The sequence below is a fragment of the Silene latifolia genome, chromosome Y (assembly GCF_048544455.1).
Source record: "Silene latifolia isolate original U9 population chromosome Y, ASM4854445v1, whole genome shotgun sequence".
Classification (NCBI taxonomy): domain Eukaryota; kingdom Viridiplantae; phylum Streptophyta; class Magnoliopsida; order Caryophyllales; family Caryophyllaceae; genus Silene; species Silene latifolia.
The window spans coordinates 1,335,037-1,344,945 of NC_133538.1; positions in this window are offsets into that span (position 1 = coordinate 1,335,037).

Below are 9,909 nucleotides of genomic sequence, written 5' to 3' on the forward strand. Positions count from 1 at the left end.
TGCTAGGACCGAAGGTTATTTCTAAATCCTATATACTTTTGTTTATGTAATTTTATTTTATGACTAGTGATTATCTTCATAAAATTCGTTATAATCCTTGTATATTAAGGGATGCATACAGATAAATTCCCACACTAACTCTAGTTAGCTGATCATTACTGATAAATGTTGATCAGTTGACTATATAAATGAATCATACCTTACATATTCTTAATATGAGATTTAAACATGTGATCACACTATTGTTGAGCACACATACTCCAACAATCTCTCACTTGTCCGAGACAAGTGTGCGTCACCAATTCTCTTGTCCTTTTACAATCTCCCACTCAATGTAAGGTGTCTCACAGGTCGTACTTGCATTTGATCATATCTTGAGTCGTTTCCTCGATCTGGAGTGTAACTGTCTGACCGAAATTATCTACCGTAGATACCTTCCGAGCGTGGCCACACATTTTCAGTTCACTACTCCTCGAGTGTTTTTGTGTGTTTTTTTTTTGAAATGTCGGAAAAGAAAAAAAAATTATAACTAGAAAAGTTTTTTTTTCTTTCGTTTTTGCCAAATTGCTGAATTGGGAAAAATTTTGGGCTGTTTTTTTTATTCCAGCCGTGAGCAGCTGGGAATTAAAAAATTTTTGTTTTTTTTATTTTGCCGTGGCTGAAAAAAAAAAAACTTGTTTGTTTTGGCCAATTAGTTATTGTAAAACGGTTCACAATTTAAAGATATCATATTATTTTAAAGCAGTTTAAAATTTTGACGGATTGAATTCATATTACAAGTTTAATATGAATTAAGATTGAAATTAATGTGATTAATTGAGAAATTGTCACTTAATTTGATTTAAATAGGTGGTTTGGATAAATTAATCAACATAATTAAGGAATTGTGTCATGTATGTTTAATTTATTTTTAGTTCATGCATTTTAATTTTTGTTGAATGAATCGATGGAATGAATTTAATTTACGTATTTTTTTGGCAATCGGTTGTAATTTGTAATATTTAGTGTGGCCTTAGTCAAATTATGTTTTTGTAATGAAGGAAACATGATTTTTTATGTAATTATGAGATCTCGAATCTCCTTTACTTTTCTTTAGTTTTTGGGTTTTGAAATTAGAATGTAATAAATAGGTATATTATGAAAATTTTATTTATTGTATTTTTTCGAAGAAGACTAAAGATGGAGATTGGAGTTCACTCCCGCTACATGGATCAAGATGGAACATCAAGACAAGCTTCTTGGGTCCAAGGATGGATACCAAACTTGTATTTATTGTTCATTTTGATAGGATAGGCCACACTAGGACTTTTATTGTTTTTACGTTTTCATTTTTATTGCTCTTCATTCACATGATAGTTTATGCATCATATTCCGCCTAAAACCAAACCACCTACTACTAAAATGCATGAAAATTGACTCATATAGGTTGTATGTTAGTTTTCATGGACATACAGATGTCACAGTCTTATTAAGCCTTCACCTTAGTTTATTCATTCTCGCATGCTAGATATTAGTTCACTTAAAATGAATTAAAATAAAGTTGATGGGATCTTCCTCTAAAAAACGGAAAATGAGATTAGTCTTTATAAGGGCAAACAACTATGAATCCCTTCTTTGTCGGTAGGCATAATATGACCCCTTCTACGTTGGGTAAGTAGTTGTGTTGACTTAGTTTACCTCAACATCATAGTCCGAAGAGTTTCTCGTGATTATGATGGACTAAAGATAGAATTTACAGAAATTTATCGACCAAGAATTCTAACGGTAGAATTAGCTAAAAGGTTAGCTTATCAATTTACAGAGAATTGAGTCTTGGGATCATTTATATAATTCTTGAGGGAGGTCAATTGTATAAATGTTTTGAGTCTTCGCGTTATGACAGTAGTTCATTAGACTTAAAAATATAAACGATGCACATGCTTATTATTTTATTCTTCTTCTCGCAGTGTAGAACACGTTTATTTTCATAATACTGTTACAATGAAATGGCTGGAAATAACGCAATCCTAATGCCTAGTGCCACACTTGGACGCGAGTCCTGGCTGAAAGCTTTCATGGACCAGATGAATCAGTCCACGCGACTGAAGAATGATGGGTCCAACTTTGCGGACTGGGAGGCGGCACTACGGAATGCTGCCATTGCTGACGGTAAGCTCAAGTACTTAACTGAGCCAATACCGGTCAACCCAGGCCCCAATGCAGGAGTCAACGAGTCACTCGCTTATAATTACTTTGTTATGGAAGCGGGTGCGATAAAGAACGTACTCATCTTTGCAATGGAAACCAATTTGCAGAGACGCTTCATTGCTCAGGGTGCAAACAATATTTTCACCTCGCTCACTAACGAGTTCTCAAAGGCACCGAGAATCGTTACATATGAGCATACCTATCGCTTCTTTGATGCGAAACTCCAAAAGGGCCAACCGGTTATCCCACACATAGAGTGCCACCATTGTCACAAGGCTGGACATTGGAGGAGGAACTGTCCCATCTACCGTGAGGACATCAAAGCAGGCCGCGTCGTTTCTGTTGGTATGTCATCTTATATTCATATGATTGAGATTAACCATGCAAGTTTCAGAACTTGGGTACTAGATACTGGTTGTGGTTCTCATCTGTGTAATCATTTGCAGGGACTAAAGAACATCATACCTCTCGAAAAAGGTGATGTGGACCTGCGTGTCGGGAATGGAGCACGAGTTGTCATCTCGAAGGGAACATATGTAATCCAACTCCCTAGTGGTTTTGAGTTATTTTTATATAACTGTTACTATGTACCCAGTTTGTCTAAGAATATTATTTCTGTTTCCGTACTTGCTAAAGACGGTTTTTTATTTTCAATAAAGGATAATAGCTGTATTTTCTCTTTCAATGAAATGATTTATGGCAAAGCAGTTTCCATGAATGGAATTTACATCTTAGACCAAACCACAGAAGTATTACACGTGAATAATATGAAAATAAAGGTTGGTGACAAAGATCAAACCTATATATGGCATTGTCGAATGGGACACATAAATGAGAAACGCGTGAAGAAACTCGTCGATAATGGGACTATTCCCGCATTCGATTTTTCTACATATGTCACGTGTGAATCATGTCTCATTGGCAAGATGACTCGAATTTCCTTCAAAGGTGTTGGAATGCACGCTAGTGACCTATTAGGACTCATACATACTGATGTTTGTGGACCTATGTCAATTACCGCTAGAGATGGCTATAGATATTTTATCACTTTCACGGACGATTAAAGTAGATACGGATATGTCTACTTAATGAAGCATAAAAGTGAGTCCTTTGAGAAATTCAAGGAATACCAGAACAAGGTACAGAACCAACTGGGTAGAAAGGTTAAAGCACTCCGTTCAGATCGGGGTGGCGAATATCTTTCAAATGAGTTTGATCAACACCTGAAAGACTGTGGAATCGTTTTGCAGTTAACTCCACCTGGAACACCTCAATTGAATGGTGTGTCCGAACGGATAAATCGAACCTTACTTGATATGGTTCGATCCATGATGAGTCACACCGTAGTGCCTGATTCATTATGGGGTTTTGCTCTTTTGTCAGCTGCTCTTATACTTAACCGAAGTCCGTCTAAAGCTGTCGACAAGACTCCATATGAAATGTGGAAGGGAAGAGTCCCTAACTTGTCTTTTATTCGGGTTTTGGGCTGCGAGGCTTATGTCAAGTGGAGACACGAGGATAAGCTCGGCCCGCGATCGGTCAAGACATACTTTATAGGTTATCCAAAAGGAACATTTGGTCATTACTTCTATTCGCCTACCGAACATCTAGTTTTTGTTGCGGCTAGTGCGACGTTCTTAGAGAAATAATTTCTCGAGAATAAGACGAGAATAGAACCTTCGAGCTGTCGGAGATTCCAGAACCAACGACCGAGGAACGGATGGAGGAAGTTGTTCCTCCAACTGATGATACGGTTAATATTCTTGAGGAACCTAGAAGGTCGGGTAGAGTCTCTCATCCTCCGGAAAGATACATTGGTATGGTCGAGGAGAATGACGTTTTACTCCTAGAGAGTAATGAACCCGCTACCTATAAAGGTGCTATGGCCTGTTCCTACTCAAAGCTATGGCTTGAAGCCATACAAATCCGAGATGGACTCCATGTATGAGAATGACGTATGGGATCTAGTTGATTTACCTAATAAGGTAAAACCTCTACAGTGCAAATGGCTTTACAAAATAAAGCGTTTTGTAGACGCGCAACCAGGTACTTATAAGGCACGACTTGTGGCAAAAGGTTTCACTCAAGTGCACGGATTGCATTATGATGAGATTTTTGCACCTGTAGTCATGCTACGTTCCATTCGGATAATCTTAGTGATTGCCGCATTTCATGATTATGAAATTTGGCAAATGGATGTGAAAACCGCATTCTTAAACGGTTATTTGGAGAAAGAGTTGTACATGGTGCAACCCGAAGGTTTCATAGATCCTGAACATCCTAAGAAAGTATGCAAGCTTAAGCATTCCATTTATGGACTTAAGCAAGCTTCTCGGAGTTGGAATCATCGTTTCGACCAGGTGATAAAAGAGTATGGTTTCACTCGATCGGTCGAAGAACCATGCTTATATATCAAGTCGAGTGGGAGTAAGATTGTATTCTTGATATTGTATGTTGATGACATACTTTTGATTGGGAATGACATTCCTCTCCTATCTTCGTTTAAAGAATGGTTGAAGAACCATTTCCAGATGAAAGATCTGGGTGAGGCACAGCGCATTTTGGGAATCCGTAACTACCGAGATAGATCACGACGGACGTTATCACTTAGTCAGGAGTCTTATTTGGATAAGATTCTTGAGAAGTTCAGCATTACCAACTCCAAGAAGGGGAACCTTCCAATGACGACTGGGATGCAGTTGAGCAAGTCTCAGTGACCCACGACGCCTGAAGGGATTGAGCGCATGAGTCGTGTTCCTTATTCATCTGCAATAGGATCGATCATGTATGCCATGATATGCACACGTCCAGACGTGGCATATGCATTGAGTATGACGAGTCGGTACCAAAAGACTCCGTGTGAAACACACTGGATAGTCATAAAAACATCCTCAAGTACCTACGGAGGACTAAGGATTGGGTATTGACTTATGGAGGCGATACTAAGCTATGGGCAATCGGTTACACAGATGCTAGCTTCCAAACGGATCGAGATGTTTCAAAATCTCAGTCCGGGTTCGTCTTCACTCTTAATGGTGTTGCGGTCAGCTGGAAGAGTTCCAAATAGAGCGTTGTAGCAGATTCTACTACTGAATCCGAGTACTATGCCGCTTCGGAGGCAGCAAAAGAAGCGATATGAATGCGTCAATTCTTACAAGGACTTACGGTAGTTCCTAGTTGGAATGACCCAATCACCATTTATTGTGACAATAAAGGTGCCATCTTCCAGGCTAAGGAGCCAAAGTCTAGCAACAAATCTAGACATGTACATCGGAAAGCTCACCTGATCCGTGATTACGTCGAGCAAGAGGAGATAGTGATAGATAAGATTGCGACGGATGATAACATCGCGGATCCTCTCAGTAAACCGTTGAATTATGATAAGAATGTAGGGCACGTTAATTCCATGGGAATTAAACGCATTCCTGAGTTGTAGTTGTAACCCCCCGCGCTTTCCTAATATTTTTGAATAAACTTTTAAGTAATTTTTATTAAATAATTATTATTTAAAGCTTATTTTCATAAAATATTGTCTTAGCCGTGTAACGGTAATGATAGTGTAGATTTTAATAATATTATCCTCCGACTCGAGTTATAGTAGACTTGGGACGAAAATTCTAGTGCATACCGACTCATTTTGAGTTATTGGGCTTAACTTGACTCATGGGCCTTTTCCCCCTCTTTTCTCTACACAAAACCTCAACTAAACCCTCACAACTTCATCTCCCTCACTTCTAATTTCTGAAATTTCCTAACAAACACACCACCATTGTTAAACCCTTTCCTCTCAACCCTAAAATCACCATAACTCACTCAATTCTTCACCAATCTCGTTCCTTTTCGCGCCATTCTCTTCCTTTTCTCATTCCCCTCCTTTCTAAGTAAGAAAGTTGTCATCTTTTCCTCTTTTTCGAAATTCTCATCTTACAAGGATGTGGATTCTTGACTTAATACCTTTATTTTTGTGTTTAGGGGAGAACTTGGACAACCCGGAGGAGGATAGCTACATCATTGACGAGTCTTTAGAAGATTGAAGTGCAAAAAGGTAACGGTGATGGGTTACTCGACTTTTATGTTAAAATTGTGTGAATTATGTAGTATTAGACTCATATGAATGTTAAATTTGGTGTCTTTCATGCTTTGTGGTGATTTGGTGTTGAGTAGATTACTTGTATGATGATTCTCATATGTTTAAGGAGTAAATTCATGTCTTGTTGTAATATGGTAAAACATGAGATTGTCTTAAAGGAATTCTCTCATAATTACATGATTAAACCTCATTTTTAATGATTAATAAACAACCTCATATGTTAATTACATCTTGAAAGTGGTAATTTTCTGAGTATTCATCATGTTAAAGGAGTATGAAATGATTAAATGAAAGATGGTTGAATTTGAAAGACTTTAGATGGATGTTTGATGAGTTTTCGTATACAGTGATCCCCTGCCGGTGGGCGGCAGCAGCCGCCTACCCAACCGCAGCGTCATGGCATTTCTGAGTTATAAAAACAGGGATTTAAGCCTTTGTGATCCCCTGCCGGTGGGCCGGCAGTCGGCCTACCCAACCGGCAGCGAGTACATGAAATTTTGGTGTCTTTCATAATAGGGTGTATCCTCTGCCGGTGGGCCGGCAGCCGGTCAACCGGCAGAGAATACACAATGTGAAATGTTGAAGTTAATTGACTATAGTAGGTATTCCCCCCGGTGGGCGTGGAGTCACCCCCAGAGAATACACATTGAATGTTTTTGACCTTGTTTCCATTAGCTTGTATCCCCTATGGGTGGGCAGCGTGGCCACCCCACCCTACAGAGAATACACCTTCACCTAATTTGACCTTGTTCCCCTTAGCATGAATCCTCTGCCGGTGGGCGGCGCCGCTCACACCCCACCGAGCACCCGATGTTTCTTATACCTTTATACTTATGCATGCTTCACATGAATTGTTTATGTTATGTTTGTGCAATCTTTTCCACTTGTATTAGTGACCCGAGTGTGACGTTTTACATTGTGAGACTACTCGACATTCCTTATTTATTTGCCCTAGGACATTGGGTCACGGTTAGGTGCCATTGTTTCCGAGTTGGGCTATTTTTCCTTCCGCCTCTTCGGACCGGGGGTCACGGTTTGGTGACAAGGTTCCGATTTGAGGTTACTCGAATTTCAGGCACGGTTAGGTGTACCATATTTCGAGTCTTGGATACGATTTGGTATCGTTTGTCGAATCGGGTGTCGTCCATCCCGAGAGTCTGGCCAGGTTTAGACTAGGACCGTATTATGATCGTCGTCCTACCAAGAGGTTGGAGTCTAGAGGGTTGTCTTGTTTGAGTCTATACTTTGTAATTTGTCTTACATTTGAGTCGAGTCAATTGGTGACCGTTTGAATTAATTATTCTTCTCTCATTTATGCATAACTACTCTTATTGCATTTTGTATACTAATCATGATTCTCTTGTTACCGTAAGTATTTATTCTTATGCTTGTTTGTTTAATTAAATTCCTAATTACTTGTATTTTGACATATTGTGGCTGGGAGAACCCTGAGTTACTCCCCACTGACTGTGGCTTTCATATTTATTATGAATGACAGGTTGGTGATGAAGCTTAAGTGGGGAAGTCCGTGTGAGCTAGCGAGTTCTTACCTTAGACCTTATTTATCTATCACTTTAATAGACTCACCTACTTTTAGACACATGTTCATTCGTGGGATATCTTTTCCCCAATAAATAGACTTGTGTTGTAAACTTAACTTTAACTATCTAAACTTATCTATCGTGTTGGTGATACCTCGCGTTGGACTTCACTAGAAGCTTTAAAAGTTTTAAAAAAATCTCGTGTTTCCGCCACGATTTACTAGTTATATTTTGTTGCCTCAACGAGGGGTGTCACAGTTGGTATCAGAGCATATATTGCTCCTGACGCACACACGTGTACCCCAACTTAAAATTCTTACTTGACCCTGAATAATGAATGAGAGATGGGTAGAATTAAGGACCTAAGTTGGTAGCCTTTTTGTGTATGTTTTGTGATAGGTTCTAACTTGTTTGCCCTTGTGCAAAAGATGGTACGACCAACCAATGTGGAGAATGCTATCATGCAAGCCCTCACACAAGTGCTTGCTAATCAACAAAATGCTCAACCCGCTCCCCCTGCACCCGAAGCTAACCGTCAAGGAAGCTATGCGTGGATTGCAAGTCAACTAGCAAGGAACAAGGCTAGGACCTATGGTGGTGAAGTGGATCCCGTTGCTCTCTCGGAGTGGTTCCGTGATATGGAGAAGAACTTCTCTCTCTTTGATGCCCGAGAGGAGGACAAGGTGAGGTTAGCCTCTCACTTTCTTGTGAAGGAAGCCGATAGGTGGTGGACTTTGACCGGTCCTACCGCTACTCAAGACCCCAACTTTGATTAGAACCGCTTCAAGTCACTTGTGGAGACTCGCTTCTACCCTAAGGAGCTCAAACAACAAAGATTGAAGGAGTTCATGGACTTCAAGCAAGGGAAGCTATCAATTCAAGCCTACACCGACAAGTTTAATGTTATGCCTCCAAGTTCGTGAAAGATGAAGAGGATCGTGTCTACTTCTACAAGAACAAGTTGAATCCTAAAGTGGAAAGCATGGTGAGAAGAAACTCAACTACATTTGTGGAAGTCTATGATGATGCCATTTGGGCCGAAAGCTCTTTGAAGGCCATTGAAGAAGAAGCCAAGCCCCACTCCTCTTCTCATTCTTACCGTTCTAACTTTCATGGCAAGAGACCATTTGTGCCTTCTACTCCAAACTATGCCAACAAGAGGAGGTTTGTGCCAAGGATACAAGACCATGGAGGACAAGGACTAAGAGTTCAAGAACCTAGAGGACAAGCTCCCACATCAACTAATGAACTTGAGAAGGACCGTAAGTGCTACCATTGTAGGCAAGCTGCACACCCCGGAATTGGATGCTATGGCAAGCCCTTGACTTGCTTCCATTGTAAGAAGCCCGGACATCGTGTTGCCGATTGCCCCGAGAAGAAGAATGCTCCTACTTCAAATGCTAGGCCAAGAGGAACTATCTTTGTCATGAGTCGAGCCGAAGCCGCCGCTCATCCCGATATCATTACTGGTATGTTCTCAATTTTTGATCAACCTTGCCTCATTTTATTTGATACCGGCGCATCTCTATCTTTTATATCTTCCAAGTTTTCGGAAAAACTAGCTCTTGAGCCCATTCCTAGTGAGGAAACATCTATATCCTTACCTTCCGGAGAAATATTCTCTTGCTCCCTCATTTTGTCCGACATTCCTATTTCTATTTCGGAAACCTTGTTTCCCGCTAACCTACTTCGTTTCCCCCTTGAGGAATTCGATGTAATTTTGGGTATGGATTGGTTGTCAAAGTATGATGCAAGATTCGAGTGTAGAGACCAAAAGATTTGCCTCAAGAGTCCGCTAGGCACCCGCGTATCCTATAAAGGAGTTCGCTCCCAAGAAGGTGTGAAATTGATTTCCGCTTTGAAGTTGATGAACATGAAGAGGAAAGGTTACCAAATCTTTCTATGCGTGGTGACTTCTACCTCCCCTTCCTTACCGAAGATCGAAGAAGTGCCCGTGGTTTGTGGGTTTCCCGATGTCTTTCCCGAAGAATTGCCCGGAATCCCTCCCGAGCGTGATGTAGAATTTTCTATCGACCTTGTACCCGGAACCAGACCGATTGCTAAAGCCCCGTACCGTATGGCGCCAACCGA